The sequence below is a fragment of the Monodelphis domestica genome, chromosome 2 (assembly GCF_027887165.1).
Source record: "Monodelphis domestica isolate mMonDom1 chromosome 2, mMonDom1.pri, whole genome shotgun sequence".
Classification (NCBI taxonomy): domain Eukaryota; kingdom Metazoa; phylum Chordata; class Mammalia; order Didelphimorphia; family Didelphidae; genus Monodelphis; species Monodelphis domestica.
This window is the reverse complement of record NC_077228.1, coordinates 181,853,095-181,872,429: the sequence shown is the minus strand read 5'-3', so window position 1 is coordinate 181,872,429 and position 19,335 is coordinate 181,853,095. Positions and strand designations below refer to the sequence as shown.

Sequence of the window (19,335 nt, the reverse complement as noted above, 5' to 3'; positions counted from 1 at the left end):
CTGGGTTCAGATCTGGCCTCAGATACTTCTTACCTGGACAAGTCACTTAGCCCCAGTTGTCTAGCCCTTACCAGTCTTCTGCCTTGGAACCTATATTTAGTATTGATACTAAGATAGATGAATTACTGGTGACAGGAGCAAGTACTTGGTGGCCCTCACTTGTCACAGTCATCACTTACTGTTTTGTGTGAATTTTTGTATTTGCCTCCAAAGCAAGCTTTGTTATTCATGCATTTTACTTTAAGTCAAGTTCCCTTTGAGATCTCAAGTTCACAAAACTTCACTGGTGTCCAGTTTAGGGGTTCAAGGAGAAAAGACCAGAATTCACTTGACTAAAGCATCTCAGAAGATCTTACCCTTAGAAGAAATAGTCAGAATTTAGACCTTGGGAACCTGATGTCTCTAAATCTAGTAGTCAAGTCGTGAAGGGTTCTAGTTTCAGTCCACATCCAGCTTCTTCTCTTTCCTTTCCAAGGTGAAAACTAGCAGAATGATTCACTCTTTCATGAAGCTGGCCAGCTCATAAGAGCAGAGAAAGCATTGAGGCACATAAGCTTTTCCCAGCCAAATATAAACAGCTTCACATTATCCTCCCTCTCAACTCTTCCCCCACCCCCTGCCATCTTGAGTAACAAAATAAAACATTTTTTTCAATAAAGACTTCATATACTTTTTTGGATTTTAGCTCAAGGAGTTGCTTCACTTGGTGATTTCTCCTGGTTACTAAGACTAAACCAGGAAAATACTCAGTGATAGTTTAGAGATCGGGTCCTGTGCCAGCAGAGAAGAAGTAAATGTATCCCTTACTTCCAATTCCTTTCTATTTCACTGTGGCCTCTACTTGGTCCCAGTTGGAAAGTGGCTGTTCTTCCCACTCCTCTCCCCCATATAATTCCATGAAATGATCTTATCTATGTCCCCTACCCTGGCTCCAATCTCTCCCCACCCTTTAAGTGTTCTTCACACTTGAACAACCTCCAGAGTTCATATCATTCTTCCCCTAGTCTCTGGGGAAGGCTGCATCCATGTAAGCAACTCAGCTAGGCAGGATGGAAAGTCTCCAACCAAAAAAACAAAACAAAACAAAACACAAAAAACATACAATGACTCCCAACTCTAATTTTAGAATATCCTAAGGAACCTTTCATTTGTCTCAAGCAGTAGTATGGAAATCTCAAAATTAATTTTATTTTACTATATTTTATAAAATAGATATAAAACAGCAATTCTAAGAGTCTCAGGAAAGTCACAAAATCAAATAAACAAGAATAGGCTAGCAAAATCCCCAAAAGTCCCCTAAAAATTGTATATCATTAGTCCAATAACTGGATTCTAACTTTACAATTTCTTTTCCTTCTTTATATTTCCCCTTTTAAGCCCTCTCATCTAGACTACTTTTTTTAAATCCTTACCTTCTGTATTGATTCTAAAGCAAAAGAGTGGTAAGGGCTAGGCAATGGGGGTCAAGTGACCCAAGGGTCACACAGTTGGGAAGTGTCTGAGGGCATATTTGAACCCAGGACCTCCCGTCTCTAAGTCTGGCTCTCAATCCATTGAGCTACCCAGCTGCCCCCTAGACTACTTTCAATAACTGGTCTCCTTGCTTCTAGTCTCTCCCCTTAACAATTTATCCTCCACATGCTTCCTAAAAGAATCTCCCTCATACAGAAAAACCATCGGGGGCTCCCTATTGCCTCTAGGATAAAATACAAACACTTCCACATGTGTTTGTATTTCCACTTGACCCCCATTGCCTAGCCCTTACCACTCTTCTGCCTAGGAGCCAATACACAGTATTGACTCCAAGACGGAAGGTGGTAAGTGTTATTAAAAAACAACAACAAAAAAAAACAGACACATTCCATTTGCAAAAAGTCTATCCCTGAAGTGCCTCTGCCCTCACCACTATTTTCAGAATCCTTCAAAGGCTACTTCTCTCCTTCCTGATATACCCAGTTGCTAATTCTCCTTCCTCAAATTACCTTGCATAAGATCTGAAAAGTAAGACTTCTTTCAGTTTTCCCTTCTGTATCTTGAACAGTTAAGGCAAGCCAGGTAGTGAAGTAGACAGAGTACCAGGTCTGGAGTCAGGAAGACTCATCTTCCAGAGTTCAAATCTGGCCTCAGACACTTACTAGCTATATGACCCTGGACAAGTCACTTAACCTATTTGCTTCAGTTTCTTCATCTGTAAAATGAGCTGGAGAAGGAAATGGCAAACTACTCCAGTATCTTTACCAAGAAAACCTCAAATGGGGAGGGGGGGCAGATGAGTAGCTCAGTAGATTGAGTAGCTCCGGCCTAGAGATGGGAGGTCCCAGGTTCAAATCTGGCCTCAGACACTTCCCAGCTGTATGACCCTGGGCAAGTCACTTAACCCCCGTTGCCTAGTCCTTACCACTCTTTTGCCTTGGAACCAATATACAGTATTGATTCCAATACAGAAGGTAAGGGTTTAAAAAAAAAAAGAAAGAAAACCTCAAATGGATTCATAGAGAGCCAGACACAACTGAAAAACAACTAAACAACAAAATCCTGAACACTTAAACACAGAGATATGTATACAGTAAGAATACTCATAGAGTTGGAAGGTCTTCTTTGGGATTCTACCTCTCCTGTCATACATTTGAAGAGGGTCAGTCAGTACAAATGTGCTGGAATATGTTTGCACACATAAGTCCTAACTGATTACATGTGGAATTCAGCCAAGTATACTTTTTTTTTTTGTAAATGCCCACACTTATCTTCATCCTTGATAATCAGTAGCCAGCCTGTGGAAACATTTGTAAAAATGTTTTCATTACACCCAAATGTCTGTTTTGCTACTTTGACTCTCTCTGAAAAAGATACTTTCAATCTGAAAAAGATTAAAGCAAAATGTTCCCTCTTTCAAACACTCATCAACAAAATCAAAATTTTCTGCAAATGTGAACATTTAAGCTATTAGAGGAAATCCAGATACAACAAAGTAATTGTTCATAGAGACAAACTATTTGGCCAATAAATGCCACTGTGAAGATGGTTCAGCTGGACCCAGATGCCTTCTGTGGCTTGATGGTGGATATCTTTGCCTCAAGTCTCTTCCTACTCCAATCCATCCTCCATTTAGCCACTAAAGTAATTTGCCTAAAACACAGGTCTGATTGTGCCACACACCCCGCTCAATAAACTCCAGTGGCTTCCTATTGCCTCTAAAAGTGAATACCAAATGCTCCATTTGGCATTTAAAACCCTTCATAATCTAGTCCCCTCCTACCTTTCCAATCTTGTTATGCCTTACTCCCTGGCATCTGTTCTTTGATCCAGTGACATTGGCCTTCTGGTTGTTTCACAAACAAGACCCTCTATCTCTCAGCTCTGAATACCTCTAGTAAGATAATCTTTAAATGTATAAACTACATATGTGGAATGATTCACTGGGGAGACCTAACATGTTAATCTCCTAGAAACTTCAAGTGAGGAGATTTAACATGCTTGTCTCCCAAGGAATCAAAGGGGGATTGTGTGAAGGAAATTTACTCTCCTGGGATTGCGCACTTGACCTCATCTCTTGCCAGCGATTTGACCCTGAGGCCAGAGCTGGGTGAAGGAAATAATTGGGTGAATTGAGTCACAAGGAAAGAATGGCAGCCAAAAAGGGACAGCAATGGAGTTAAGATATTGTAAGACATCCAAGTGAACTGGAATGACCTCCAAGAATTGATGCAGAGCAAAAGGAGCAGAACCAGGAGAACATTATACACAGAGACTGATACATTATGGCACAATCCAATATAATGGACTTCTCTGCTAGCAGCAATGCAATGCTCCAGGACAATTCTAAGGAACTTATGAGAAAGAAGTTATCCACATCCAGAGGAAGAACTGTAGAAGCAGAAACACAGAAGAAAAACAACTGCTTGATGACATGGGCCGATGGGGATATGACTGGGGATGTAGACTCTAAAAGATTATCCTAGTGCAAATATTAATAATATGGAAATAGGTCTTGATCAATGACACAGGTAAAACCCAGTGGAACTGTGCATCAGATTAGGAGGGGGTGGGGGGAGGGGAGGGAAAAACAAGAGTCTTGTAACCATGGAAAAATATTCTAAATCATCTAATTAAATAAAAATAAATTTAAAAAATTAAATAAAAAATAAAATTGTAACAGGGCACAGGGTAATCTTCCCTGAAATAACCCCTCCCTGGACTGCCCTCCTGGGCAGCTTAGGCAAAATAGAAAACCATAGTCAGATCCCAAAACATCATGTGTGAGAGTTAGTGGGCAGAGAATAGGTTTGATAAACTGAGGCAAGAGCGGATTTTGTTCTCTTCTCTTCCATGTTTGTTGCTGACTGGGCTTGCCTGTATAGCATATATAGGGGGCCCTCATGGAGGCTGCAAGCTAAATGGGAAGATTCTTTCTAACTGTCCTTGCCTGGAATAATCTCCCTCCTCCACTCTGACTACTGCCCTCCCAGGCTTCCTTATTTAAATCCCAATCAAAATCCTACAGGAAGCCTTTCTCAACCCCTCTTAATTTCCAGCATTCCCTCTGTTACTTCCTATTAGTATGTATGTGGCTTGCTTTGTATATATGTCTTTTCTTGCTGTCTCCCCCATTAGACTGTAAGCTGTCTTTTGCCTCTTTTTTAATCCCCTAGCACAGTACTTGGCACATAATGGGAGCTCCTAATAAATTTTGATTGATTGACTGGTAGGCAAAGGCCATTTATTCCTGTTCTGTCTTGGGTAGAGATAGAGAATTGCTTCCTGGACTCCTAAATATAGACCAGGATTTGAAAAAAGAAAGGGGAAAAAACCCTCCACTAAAGTCCTCCTCCAGTGCTTCATTATGAGATGGGAATGAGCATGAGTCCTGGAAAATGATGACAGCCAGTTGGAACCTTAGCAGGTCTCACATGAAAATGTGTCTTCCAATAAGCCTTCAGCATTGGAATTCATCTGAACCAAGTAAGTTCAGAGAGGCTCATTACCAGGTAGACAGCCCCAGCACTGTGGTTGGGCCAAAATAGGCACTTAGTAAATGTTTGATTGGCCACTAGGTGAGGAATTTGAGGATCCTGGAAGTGAAATGACACTAGCTAGGTAGTCCATAGTAGAAAAAATGCTGAATTTAGAACCAGGAAGACCTGAATTCAAATCCTACCTCTGGCATTTACTAGTTGTATGACCCTGGGTAAGTCATTTAACCTCTCTCAGCCTCAGTTTCCTCATCTGTAAAATGGAGATAATAAAAGCACACCTACTTCCCAAGCTGGTTATGAGGATCCAATCGAATAACATATATAAAGACTTTTCACACCTTAAAGTGTTATGTGAATGTCAGCTAACATCTTCTCATGGTTTGATATGAAGAACAATAAATTAGAAATAAGGGGAATCTGGGGGCAGCTGGGTGGCTCAGTGGATTGAGAGCCAGGCCTAGAGATGGGAGGTCCTAGGTTCAAATCTGACCTCAGACACTTCCCAGCTGTGTGCTCTGGGCAAGTCACTTGATCCCCATTGCCTAGCCCTTACCACTCTTCTACCTTGGAGCCAATACACAGTATTGACTCCAAGATGGAAGGTAAGGGTTTAAAAAAATTTTAAAAAGACGGGGAATCTGAATTCTGGCCTCTGGTATTTTACTAACTAGCTGTGCAACCTTGGGTAAATCACTTAAGTTTCCTCATCTGTAAAACGAAAAGGTTGAAACAGATGGCTTCTAAGCTCCTCTCCTGCTTTACCAGTCAATATGATGTCCTCATCAAGCAATCAATCAAGAGACACTCCAGGCACTAGGTTAGGTGCTCAACATACAAAGACAAAGGCAGAATCGATCCCCGCCTTCAGAGACACTATACTCTATCAGAGGACACATATATACAAAAGAAATCTATAAATATAAGATAATCTTGGGGAGAAAGAATGGCAGTGGGGCTAGGGTGGAAAGGTCTCATGTAGAAAGTGACTATTTTTTACATCAGATTCCGTGCATGGAATTTATATCCTCTCTATACTACATTGAGTTAGGAAGACTCCTCTTCCTGAGTTCAAATCTACCCTCAGACACTTACTAGCTGTGTGAACCTGAGCAAGTCCCTTATCCCTATTGGCCTCCATCTGTAAAATGATCTGGAGAAGGAAATGGCAAACCACTTCAGTATCTTTGCCAAGAAAACCCCAAATGGAATCTCAAAGAGTCAGACCTGACTGAAATGACAACAACAAAATAGTATAAACTGTCTTATTTGTTTTGTGGAGATGAAAGAAAACATTTTAAAAATATTCACCCTAGGTGTTCTGCCTAAAATAAATGATGACCAGTTGCCATGTTAAATGTCATTCAACTTCTCATTTTCCAGCATCCCCTATTGCCCAAGATGAAAGCACCTCGCAAAACACCTAATCTACCTGCATACTCACTACCTACCCTCACTGCCTTGTAGGAACTGAGAGAATGCTGCCAGCAAGACCTCATTAACAGTAGCTCCCAAATTGTCCCATGGATTGTTTTTATAAATCGGAAGAAGAAGACAGGATGGAAATAAGCATTTATTAAGCTCTTATTATGTGCCAGGCATCGTACTGAACACTTTACACATATTATCTCATTTGATTCTCACAACCCTGGGAGGTAAGTGCTATTATGCCCTCCATTTAATTTCAAGATTACAAAACTTATTTTTTGGATTCCAAATATAAGAACTTACATTTATTTTTATTGCATTTTATCTTAAGTGGTTTGGCCTACTATTCTAGCTTGCCATGATCCTTTTGAACCCTAATCCTGGCTTCTAATGTTTTAGCCCTTCTCGGCTTTGTTATCTGCAAATTTGCTTCGACTCCCATCATCGATGCCTTTATTGGAGACATTGACAAGAATGCTAACTGGAACAGGGACAGAACACAGATCCCTGGCAATCTTTACCAGACTTCCTTCTGCCTTGGAACCAGGGTCCCTCATGGAAACTTTAATGTTACAAACAAATAAATTTAAACTGGAAAAAAAAAGCTGTCTTCAAATATCTGAAGGGCTGTCACATGCAAAGGGGATTGGACGTGATCTGCTTGGTTCCAATGGACAGAAGTAGGAGTAATAAGTCAAAGTTGTAAAAAGACAAATTTAGACTTGATAGGAGAAAAAGCTGCCTGAAAATTATAGGAGGAGGGAAAGAAGCTTTTATTAAGCATCTGCTGTGTGCCAGGCACTGTGCTAAGTACTTTAAAGATATTATCTCATTTGATCCTCATAACAACCCTTAAGGATTATTTCCTTATTTATTATTTGTAGTTGAGGAAACTGAGACAAATAGCAGCAAAATGATTTGTCCAGGGTCAATTACAGTTATCTAGAGGTGAATTGAGTTGCTTTGGGAGACAATAAGTTCCGGCCAAAGTTGGATAACCACTTGTTGAATAAGTTAGAGAGATGGTTATTTTTTTCAAGACTAGATAAACTTTCAACACCAGGATGATATGGATCAGCCTGTGACTTATCCAGGAAAGGTTCCAGAGAATGTATTTTATAGGGGAAGCTAGTGGATAGAGAACCATACCTGGAGATGAGAGGTGATAGGTTCAAATAGAAGTTCCTAGCTATATGACCCAGGGCAAGTTAGTTAACCGCAACTGCCTACCTCTTGCCACTCTTCTATCTTTTTTTTTTAACCCTTACCTTCTGCCTTGGAACCAATACTACGTATAAATTATTGGTTCCGAGGCAGAAGAATGATAAGGGTTCGGCAATGAGGATCAAGTGACTTGCCCAGGGTCACACAGCTAGGAAGTGTCTGAGGCCACATTTGAACCCAGGACCTCCCATCTCTAGGCTTGGCTTTCAACCAATGAGTCACCTAGCTGCCCCCTCCACTCTTCTATCTTAGAAATGGTACTAAGACATCAATTGACTAGCCTTTGCTGCTCTTCTGCCTTGGAACTTAAAAAAAAAAAAAGAAAAATGTATCTTATAGATTCATATAGCATTTGAGCTGGAAAGGAACTCACAGCTCACCTCATATATGAGGTTCTTAACTTTTTGTGTGGCATGGACCCCTTTGCCAGTTTGGTAAAGGCTACAGACCTCTTCACAGAAGAGTTTTTAAATACATAAAATAAAACACATAGGATTGCCAAGGAAACCAATAATATTGGACTAAAGATGCAAATATTTCCCACCTAAGTTCACAGGTACTCTGAGATTTATCTGTAGATTTCACATTGTAAACAACTTCTGATCAGGCATAACTCCTTTATTTTGTGGAAGAGGCAACTTAGTGAAACCTAAAACTGAAAAACCATTTTCATGAACTAAATATATTTTTAAAATAAAAAAACTAAACATAGTTTTAAAACTAAAGTATGTTTTTCTTAGATAGCATTGTAATTTTATTGCTTAAGGATATGACTCATCTTATTTTGATCTTTTAAAAACTAGTTATCAGAAAGTGTAGTATTTTGTCTTGTGACTCTTCCTGGCTGTGTCATGTATGTCTGATTTCTTCAATTAGATTGCAAAATCTTGGATGGTAGGTCTACATCTTATTTTTTTTTCCAATTCAGCTAACTAAACACTTATTATAGTATGGTAGGAAAAGTCTTCAATGTGAAGTCAGAGAGATGGGTTCAAATTCCAGTTCTGTGTACCCATGACTGTGACTTGGGACAGTTTGTTTAATTTTTCTGGACCTGTTTCCTCATCTGTCAAAAGAAAGGTGTAAAAATGGAGACTTGAATCCAGGACTTCAATCCCCAGAAGTCCTTGCTCCATTTCCCCAGAATGCTTTGTAATATCACTGAATTCTCACCTGGGCCTAGATGGGGTATTGGTAAGGCTTGATTGGAAAGGCTTCTGGGCCTCTCTTTTCTTCCTGTCTCCACTGGCAAGCAGACACGACTCATGATGTGAAAGAAATTGAATTGGGCCTCTTGGCCCACCTGGCACATGCCTTTCTTACTTGTATTTTTCTTAAATTCTCAACCTTTAATAAACCTCTAAAAATATCATACTCCTTGCAGAGAGAAACTAGTTTCTACCTGCCTCAGTTTCCCTAAATTTTAACTGTTACAAAGGGTTAGACTAGGTAACCTGTTAAGAGCTATTTCAGCTCTCAGTCTATGATTTTGTGAACTAAATATTCACCTGAAACACTCAAGGTTAGCAGCTGCATGATGTAGTGGGTAGTATTGGGCCTGAAGTTAGGAAGACCCAGGTTCAAATCTCACATTTATCCCCCAATTGACAAATGGGCAAAGGATATGAACAAGCAATTTTCAGATGAAAAAAATCAAAGCCATCAATAATTATTAGAAAAAATGTTCGAAATCCCTCTTGATTAGAGAAATGAAAATTAAAACAACACTGAGGCACCACCTCACACCTATCAGATTGACCAATATGGCAGTAAAGGAAAGTAGTAAACTTTGGAGGGGATGTGGCAAAATTGGGACACTAATATATTGTTGGTGGAGTTGTGGACTGATCTAACCATTATGGAGGGCAATTTGGAATCATATCCGAAGGGCTATAAAACTGTGCATACCCTTTGATCCTCTAATACCACTACTGGGTCTGTATCACAAAGAGATCATAAAAAAAAGGGAAAGGACCTACTTATACAAAAATATTTATAGCAGCTCTTTTTGTGGTGGCAAAGAATAGGAAATTGAGAGCATGTTTATCAATTGGGAATGGCTGAACAAATTGTGGTACATGTTGTTGATGGAATACTATTGTGCTATCAAAAATGATAAGCAAGATGATTTCAGAAAAAACTGGAAAGATCTTCAGGAACTGATGCAGAGTGAAAAAAGCAGAACCAGGAGAACATTATACACAATAACAGCAATACTGGACCATGATTATCTGTGAAACTTGGCTGCTCTCAGCAATGCACTGATCTGGGACAATCCTGAAAGACTTAAAACAGGGGATGCTCTCCATCTCCAGAGAAAGACCTGTTGGAGTTGTCTTTCACATCAGCGTATTTATGGTTTTATTTTGGGGGTTTGGTTTCATATCGCCTTGCTCTTACAACAATGACCAATATGGAAGTGTGCTTTGCATGACAACAAAAACTAAAAAAAGAAAAAATCTCACATTTAACCCTAACCCACTGTGGAATCAAGTCATTTAATCCTCCAATCCCGAATAAATATGATGCAAACTAGAGACTGATGGGCTCTACAAATAAAAGGGCTGGGACCATAAACTAAGCCTCAGAATGTTCAGTTCAACCTATTTCCCCCTAATCCAAAGGTTTTCTTAAGCAGTAGTACTTTAAGAGCCAATCACCATATAGCTTCCTCCAAACTGTTTCCACAAATAGTTAATTGCAAATCAAATGCCCTAAAAAGCCAGATAAGGGTGATAACATAGATGATATCACTTTAGCTCACTCTAGCCTTCATTCCCCACCAAGCAAATTTCCTGTGCTGAAAAATCCCTATCACCTAGGTAACCTAATGGTTTTTTTAAACATTCCATGTGACTTCCTGACACTGGCTCACTACAAATGAGTTTTGTTTAAGAAAGGAATCACAGCAATCTATTTTTTGCAAATACATAGCCTTCCAGGTATATGCACACAATCACTGATTACTTCCTCTATATAAAACTTCTATCTTCATTCCCAGGGTAAACTAATAATGGTTAGCACAGGACCCACCCAGTACTATTCAGAAATCAATTTGCTTAGCATTCTCATATCTTTAGGTGCATTTAGAAGATCAAAGTAACCTTCTGCATTAAAAGGGAAAAAAAAACTTTTTAAAAACCCACATGTACATACTTTAAAAAAATAAAATTTCCCATTTGGGAAAATAGTAGCTACATGCTTCTTTCTTATACTATTATAGCAAACCAAGGTATTAATGAGGAGGCATAGAAATTGTGCTTCATTTTCCAGTGACTATCAGAGCACTTAATAAAATGTAAAGCTGGTATTTATGTGATAGTGTACAGTATGACTTAGTTCATATCTGCTGGAATAGAAAATATATTCTGATGAATATTTAAAAGGCTGTACACATTTTCTTTTGTGTTTGAATCCTTTGTACTTTTTCATGTTCAGAATATCAATAAACAAAGTCGAAGGGGGAAAGTTTGGCATTTACATATCAATTTCAGGTTTGCAAAATGTTTTATATCTATTCATATCATTTGATTCTTGTCATAACCCTAAGAGGAAAATTATAGTATTATCCCCATTTTACAGATAAGAAATCTAAAGCTCAGGGAGGTTGGGTGATATGTCTAGGGTCACACAGCTAAGTGTCTGAGATAAGATTTGAACTTGTATGTTCCACAACTCAACCAGGATCCTATTCTACCTAGCTGCCCAATCAATCACTTCTTTCCAAACACTTATTCTCTCTATTCACCCCTACTCTGTTCCTCTATATCCCAGATGTTCCCCACAATTTCTGTTCTTCCATTTTATCTCCACTTTTGAGCAGATGCAGCCAATGGTTTAGAGAAAATTCTCCCTTCACCTCTTCTCTCCTGTTCTAGTCTGTACTGAAATCTATGTAAGAGAGTTGTTAGGTGGTTCAGCAGATTGAGACCCAGGCCTAGAGATGGAAGGTCCCAGATTCAAACCTGGCCTCAGACACTTCCCAGCTGTGTGACCCTGGGCAAGTCACTTAACCCTTGTTGTCTAGCCCTTACTGTTCTTCTGCCTTAGAGCTGATACACAATGTTGATTCTAAGATGAAAGGCAAGGGTTTAAAAAAAAAAAGAAACCAACATCAATTTCATAAAAGAGAAAAAGTGAGCTCCAAGTTTATCATCTCTCCACAACTATCTTTGTGGAAGGGAGAGCTTTTTTCTCAATTGTATGTATGAGTCCCAACACAGTTTGTTGGTCATAGATGAAAGCAAAAGAGCGCTAAAGGGGAGAGGTGGGGGGCTGGTGGCAAAAATAATTTTACTAAGTATCTTATGACAAGAAGATTTTCAAATGAACTAAGGATGTCAAGGCTGAAGGAGACAGAGAAGAGAAAGGAAAGAAGGAAGTGGTGCTCTGGTTGCCCTTTTGCTTAATGCTGTGACTGTTTCTCCATATTGCTCAACCAGTCAATTTAGTTTCACCCTAGGTCTCCAAGTTCATTGCCCTGTGTTTTCAATTCATTATCAACATCAGTTCATATTTGGCTCAATTTTAATCAGCTGCTTCATCTGAGAATAGGATGTGGTTCTTTCTGGGCTCTCTATGCCATCTTAGCAGGCTCAGTGTAGAAATGGTTATTTCTGCATATTTTCTTTAATCTGAAAAACACTCTTTATGCTTCTTCTAGAGACCAAAAGGCTAATAATAGAGTCAAGAATTGGGATGGATGAATATATAATCGACATTTCTAATGAACCCTGAACAAATTATAAAGTTTGTGGATTATTCAGGGCTCATTTGTTAAATACAAGGCTGCTCTCCTTAAATCCTTCAAAAGACTTTGGGGTTTCCTCTCCCTCCTTCAGTTCTTCAACTACTCAAGCAAGGTAAATGGGAATTATTAGCATAAGCAAAAAATAATCAGGAATGCCATTTGGGGTTCCAGTGATAACATATATGTACAACCCAGTGGAATTGCTTGTCCACTCCATGAGGGGGGTAGTAGGTATGAGAAGAGGGAGAAAACATGAACCACATAACCATGGGGAAATTTTTAATAATAAAAATTAAAATTTTAAAGGAATGCTATTTGCTTACACACACACAATGTATCTAACACAAGTTCAAGCAGAAAGCATCAGGAAGTTCCCTGCTATTTCTTCTCCATTAAGATTGGGTATAACTATATTCATAGTGCATCCTCATTAACCACTTTCCAGTTTTCTCGTGGCTCTCCTCACTAGGGAATTTAATACATTGCCAGGAGATTCTTGTACATCTTCTATGCGAAGCATAAGTTTTACTAAATGGCATGGCATGGACCCACGTCTAACTACCCTGCTCTGGAGAAATAAGCACTGAATTGGGATTCTGGAGACTTGTGCTCTGCTTTGAAATATGTCCACTCACTAGATGAAGTCAGGTTATTTCCCTATCCATGTTTCCTTGGTCCTCCTGTCAAATGAGAGAGTTGGACTAGATGAGACCCCTCCCAGCTCTAAAATATTCTGACTCCTCTCAGTGTCTTGGAAATGGAAGAGTTCTGATCCAGATGATCAAAGCAAAGCAAAACAAAAGCAAAATTTCCCCTACCAAATACCCCCCTCTCCAAAGCCAAAAATCTCACACTAATCATCTGCTGGAATAGCCTCATACCTACCTTTAAAAGTTCTTCCTTTTAGTTTACCTAAATCTAAACATTCTCTTTGGCAACTTGATACTTTCCTTGGAGGGAGGAGAAGAGCTAGAAACTTGCTATCTAAGAGTCCTCAAACTTTTCTCCCCTCTTCAGCTGTTCGAAATACAGGCTAAGAAGCCACATGAGGCTACAATGTTTCTAAGATCTATGAAAAACCACAAAGTATATCAAGCAAATAACCACACTTCCACTTCACACCCCAAACCCAACAAGATATTCACAGGATTTAGAAAATTGAGCAACCCCTCCCTTTTTGTTCTTTGTTTCACTCTTAACACAAGCCTCCTAATTGGTCCCTCTGCCTCCAAATTCCTTTCTCTCTAATCCATCTTCCAAAGGGGCCAAATTGTAATTCCTAAAATTCAAATGTCTTCCCTTCCCTTTCTCCTCCCCTCCCCCTTCCTCTTTCTGTCTTTCTCAGTCTCTCGGTCTCTGTCTCTAGGTGCCACCCAACCCCTCAACAAATCCTACGAAGTCATTGAAAGCAGAGATTATTTTTTGCCTTTCTTTGTAGTCCCCCAGCTCTTAGCACAGTTCCTGGCACAAAGCAGGACCTTAATAAATGTTTGCCGACTGTTGCTTCTAGGATAAAATGCAAAATTCTCAGCCTGGCATTTAAAGCCCTCCACAATCTGGCTCCCACCCATCTTTCCATGAATAAATGAATGAATTCAATCTTTCCAATCTTACTCCTAATTACTCCCCTTCACACACTCTATATTCCAACCAAATTGGCAGGCCTACTAGTCGATCCTCACGTTCACAACAATCTCCATGTCCCTGCCCAATTGTTCCCGGAGGAATGGTATACATTTCCTCCTTACCCAAAGATTTCTTCAAGGTGTCAGCTCCTATACAAAGCCTTACCTGATCTCTCTAGTTTATTAGTATTCTGCTTCCTGAAATTATCCAGTATTTACTCTGTATGTGCTATTTATTTAATTAGCGGGGCTCAGGATGTATCCCTACAGATGAATCTAACCTTTGAAAGGAGATTGCCTTTTTTTTTCTGGTTCTGCCTTGCACATAGTAGGCAAGTAATTTTGTTGTGAGTTCTGCTTTCTTACTCAATGTAATTAAAACTTCAATTTCCCTTCCCCCCAGAGACCATGCCCCCTCTGATTCTCTCTACAGATGGGAAGCAACACCATAGGAAACAACATCCTACTTCTGCTACTTTGTCACCAAACCCTATTCATTTGGGCTAGGGGATTTCTCCCTTGGTCATGTTGTAACTGAAACTTAAAAGTCCTTTCAAACTCCCAGCACTCCTTTTCCCAGAGGAGTTTGCTGGGGTTCTTGTCTTTCACAGAGCTGTTTTCTTGCTGGTCTTTTTGCTTTTCCAAAGCCTCCCATTCCATGCCCTTTTACTACCCCCTTTAGTGAACTACACATCATTGACCTTTTAACTAGATACCTATTTCACTGAAAGTACACAAGTCCTTCAGTACTGGCCCTAATAGAGCAGCTCCCTTCTTCAACTCTCATAGTTCCAGACAAAGATTCCCTAGATATTGCTAACTCTATCCCAATATGATTCTACCAAATTCTATCTCTTCGCAGGAATCAACCCCCATTTTGTGCCATGAAGTCCCTGACTGTTCTTTTCCCCCATGTCTTCCTTTTCAGATCTCCTCTTCTAGTCTCCTTTTTAGGCATTAACAGAGAAAAGGGAAAGTCCTCTCTTGTACCCCTTCCCTCATAATACCACCTCCCATTTCCAGCTTCCAGGACAATCTCCAAGAAAAGGGAAAGGGGTTAGTCACACTAAATCACTGCTAACTACTTCCAGACTCTTTTTGGACACCTCTACCTACAATCCCATATATTCTAAGATTAAGCTTAGATACTTTGGACACCTATCCCCACAAGTTAAGATTTTGTTTCCTAAGAACCTCAGTTAAAATTTACCTTCTGTACACAGACTGAAGGTAGCACAATGGATAGAGCACCAAGCTTAGACCTGAGTTTCAATCCAGACTCAAACACTTACTAGTTGTGTGCCCCTGGGCAAGTCACTTAAACCTGTTTGCCTCAGTATCCTCATATGTCAAATGATCTGGAGAAGGAAATGGCCAAATACTCCAGTATCTTGGCCAAGAAAACTCCAAATGGGGTCAACGAAGAGTCAGCCATGACTGAAACAACTGAACAACAACAAATATAAATGAGTGAGATCCTTATGGAATAGCTAGCTAGAAGGAGTAGCCAAAAAAAAAAGTCTGGTTTCCTCACTGAAGTTGAGGTATGAGAAGAAGAGAGAATTAGTGAATTTCAATTATTTTCAATTCAATGGCAGAAGCACAAACTGATCCCACTGTTTCTTCCCTCCAAGACCCCATTCTATATCCTTCCAGGCTTTTTGCCGTCGTCAGACGAAAAGGGGGGAAAAAAAGGATAATGATGGAAAATTACAAGGGACCCTGAATGGATGATGAACTAACTACAAAGACAAGTTATAGAAACTCACCCTGGGAGGATGTGAAGGGACAGTCAGTACCTGGACAGAAACTCAGACAGATGCTTTGAACAAAGGCTCTTATGGCTACATGTGGGGCTTCCAGGAAGTCAAATTCGGGAACAGCAATCTAGCCAGACACAAGTTCAGCTGTCCACAAGTATGCATCTTTGAGTCCATAAGGCACAGATAAGAACTGAAAAGGACAAAACTCTCACTCTTCAGGCTGGTCAGGGTGCTGAAGGGTCTTCTATCTCCATCTCTGTTCACCCCCTGAAGCCACTAGATCTCCATGTGTAGCTTCCTTGTACTCCAGAGTCTCTCTATCCCATCTAGCTTCTGCCTCCAGGCAAACACACTTCACAGCCTCCTTCATTCTCACAAGCTTCCTGCCAATCATTTGCACACATTATTTGATGTCATCACCTACCCTCCTCCTCTTGAAATGACCTCACCACAATTTCCCACATGAGAAAAATGAAACTCTGAAAAGGGACAGAGCTGGCTCCCTTGGACAGTCTGTGGCAGATGGAAAAGTCTCTTGCCAACCACCTCCCTTCCAATAATTTAGCCGTCTTCTGGGTGCCCACAGCCATTCCACCAAATAGACAGGAAAGTCATTGATGCAAAGAGGGGTGCCATCTCTTCAAGGCTATCCAAGTCATTTCCAGGCCAGGAAATTTGGATTACAAATCCAACATCCCCTTGTCTTTCCACTCCTCTTCAGTCCAATATTTGAAGCTCAGAATTGAGAAAGAAGATGATCAAGAGAAGGGGGAAAAAAAACAATAACCAAAGTTCCCCTATGAAAGAGAAAGGTGCCAATGCTTTCTATCCAGTCATTAGCTCAAATGTCACAATTAGAGAAACTTTCTCTGCTAGGTTTCCCTTGCAGGAACTGAACGGAACCACAAAATCTAGAAGGTAATCCAATGGAAATTTTGTCATTCTCCTTACCTCCAAGCAGACACACTCACAACCATTCTTAACAGCCTAAGGTCCAATATTTACACAATCTCCTTTGAAGATTCACCTCTAATCTTTCACAATCTACCAAATGAATGGCCAATACATTCTTCTAATCTTATCTCCATATTCCCAGAAGTAAGTTATACTCTCATGATGTCTCCAGCAAAAGGCAGAACCCTCCACAATCCCCCTTTCACCATCACCCTTACACTCTGCTCCCTGCTGAAAAGGCAAAAGAATCTGGGTTCTTCTAGAAGTACCTTCAATTTGGACCTGTTGCACAAAACAACCCAAAAACAGGCTAGGATTTCCCTTAGGAAAGGTAACATGGTAGACCAAATACTGGTCTTCTTCCATAAGGGAAAAAGGACAAAATGCCTACTGAAATAGGTGATAGAGCTCCCCAACCTGACAACCTCCACCCTTTGGAAGAAAGGATGATATCATTTGTCAGAAAAGCAGAGGAACTACCCACCCAATCTGGTGTATACTGCCCCTGACTCCAGGGAAAGCAACTAAGCAATAAAACGAACCACAGATTTGCTTTTGATAGCTTCCAGAGTTTGATGAACCAAAACAGGTAGCAGCCAATGGATTCTCTATGGTTCCACCTGACGCCATGTCCCAGAGAGGGCACTGGATTCGAATTTCATTATCGGGTACTTATTCTAAACCTGAAGGCACATTTGTTTTCTCTTGCCTTACCTTTTCTTTTGAAAAATCACTCAGGAACTACCCCTACCCCCCATCTCCAGCAAAAGAAAAGAGCCCTCACATTCCTTTACACCTCTTTCCATTTGGGATGCTTGATGCCTTGATCTTTTTTTTTTTTAAGAAAAAGGAAAAAAATGTGGAGAAGGTTGGGAAGTAGGGGAAAGGAGCTTTAAAAGCTTTAAAATGCAGGAAAAGAGAGAAAAATGATTAGGAAGAGGGAAACAAATTTTAAATTTTTAATAAAATCAAATCACCAATGTGCTGGAGCAGGGAGACAGAAGGATGAATAATGAGAGGCTGCTGAGACAAGAGAGAAAGCATGGGGGAGGCAGAAGCTCTGAACTTTCCCTTCTCAGGCTGGGGAGAGATTTGGTTCCCTGGGGAGAGGGTGGGGGGAAGGGGCTCAACTGACCTATAGCGAGGGAGAGAGGAAGTATTCCCTCCCCTCCCCAACTGGGGGGGGGGGGGGTGTGACGGCCTCCAGCACACACGCGCCCCTCCTTTGCACAGGTCAACTGAACCGATGCCCCGACGCTGCACCCCGGACTAAGAAAAGCTGGGAGGAGGGTTTGTTCGGGGCGCTCACACAAAGCGGGGAGCAACCAGAAAGGGGCAGAGGGCGAGGGGGGCGGGGAAACGGCCCTGGCCCCATCGAGGCCTCTTTTCCCTTCCCGGCGCCGCCTGCGCGCGACCACCCTCCCGCCCTCATGTCGGTTCCCCGGTCCATGCGAACACACACCCACACCCATACGCACACACACACACACATCCCAGGGTATTGGGGCTGGGACTGGGCAGGAAGGGATCGGGGCGAAGAGCATGGGGCTGCAGGGAGGGGGCTGCCGGCACGCGGCTCCCGGCTGCACGAGCTCCAGGGAACGTTCTACAGCCACTGGAACTGGCAGTCAATTCACGACGCTACGTTCATCCCCGCACCGCCTCCACGTTCCTTCCGCGCCCCCGCGGCTCCCAGGCTGGGGCCCGGCCGTAGCTTGGGTGCTGAAGGGGGTGCGGTGGGGGGTGGGTGGGTGCCAAGACATGGAAGGAACCGAGTCTTGGAAGGAGAAGAGGAAAGGAAAGCGGGGAGGAGGGGGCGCTTACCCAAGATAAGCGAGGGGCGCTCCTCTACTCTCCTCCCTGGCTCCTGGATGGAGTGCGAGTCTCGCCGCTCGTGGCCCCAGAAAGCCACGGGCGGGATGGGTTGGCTGTGCTGGGACGCGGCGCTGGGGAAGGGGGTGCAGCCCCGGGAACCTCCTCCAGCTCTAGCTCTGGCTCCGGCTCTGGCTAGGGAGGGAGAAGGAGGAGAATGCGAGGCGCCGGCAAGCTTCCTAGTGGCCCGCTGCGAGAAATGCAGCTGTCCCTGCCCTGCCGGCTGAGACCACAAGTGGAACTGAGCGGGAGGAGCGGGGCTGGGGGCGGGCGGGGGCTGCGGGGCAGGGGGGTGGGGAGGGGGAGAGAGCCAGCCAGGGCAGAGGGGATCTCCCGCCCCCAGGCCTCCGCTCACCCTGGCCTTCCAAGGTCCTTCGAGTAAGATTGAAGACTGGGCACTAGCCAGAGGGCCTTCACCACCAGACCGAAGGGAGGGGGCGCCTTCAGTGGGAGGGGGCACAAAGCCTGTAGCTCCTCTTAGGTAACCCCACCCTTTTATCCTACCTCCCTCCCGCCCAGGTCCTTTGGACGCGAGGTTGGGAGGATTAGGAGCACCCCTCCTCAACAGAAGATGCTGGGGTGAGGGTGGAGGTAGGGGGGACGGGGGAGGGAGCACCGAGGCAAGCATCATATCCCTCCCTCCCCCATTCCCTGGGAGGGACGGAGGGAGGGGAGCTGAGAAAGGAAAGGGAAATTGGAGGAAGAGGGACCAAGGCCCAAGAGAGAAGGCAGGAGCCAGCTGCAAGGCC

The 19,335-nt window shown here is 42.2% G+C and overlaps 1 protein-coding gene across 8 annotated transcripts in view; it reads right to left on the bottom strand.

Moving 5' to 3' along the window:
- CUEDC1 (CUE domain containing 1) overlaps positions 1-19,106 on the bottom strand; it is a 133,570-nt gene extending 114,464 nt beyond the window's left edge. For 2 of the 8 annotated variants that reach the window (XM_056816510.1, XM_056816512.1), the window contains exon 1: positions 15,767-16,596. The gene's annotated coding sequence lies outside the window, so the exon portion shown is untranslated. Of the gene's footprint in view, positions 1-15,766; positions 16,820-18,538 lie in introns of those variants that run through there. The other 6 variants (XM_056816509.1, XM_056816513.1, XM_056816507.1 and 3 more) reach the window with 6 other exon arrangements.
- Positions 19,107-19,335: the final 229 nt, after the last annotated feature.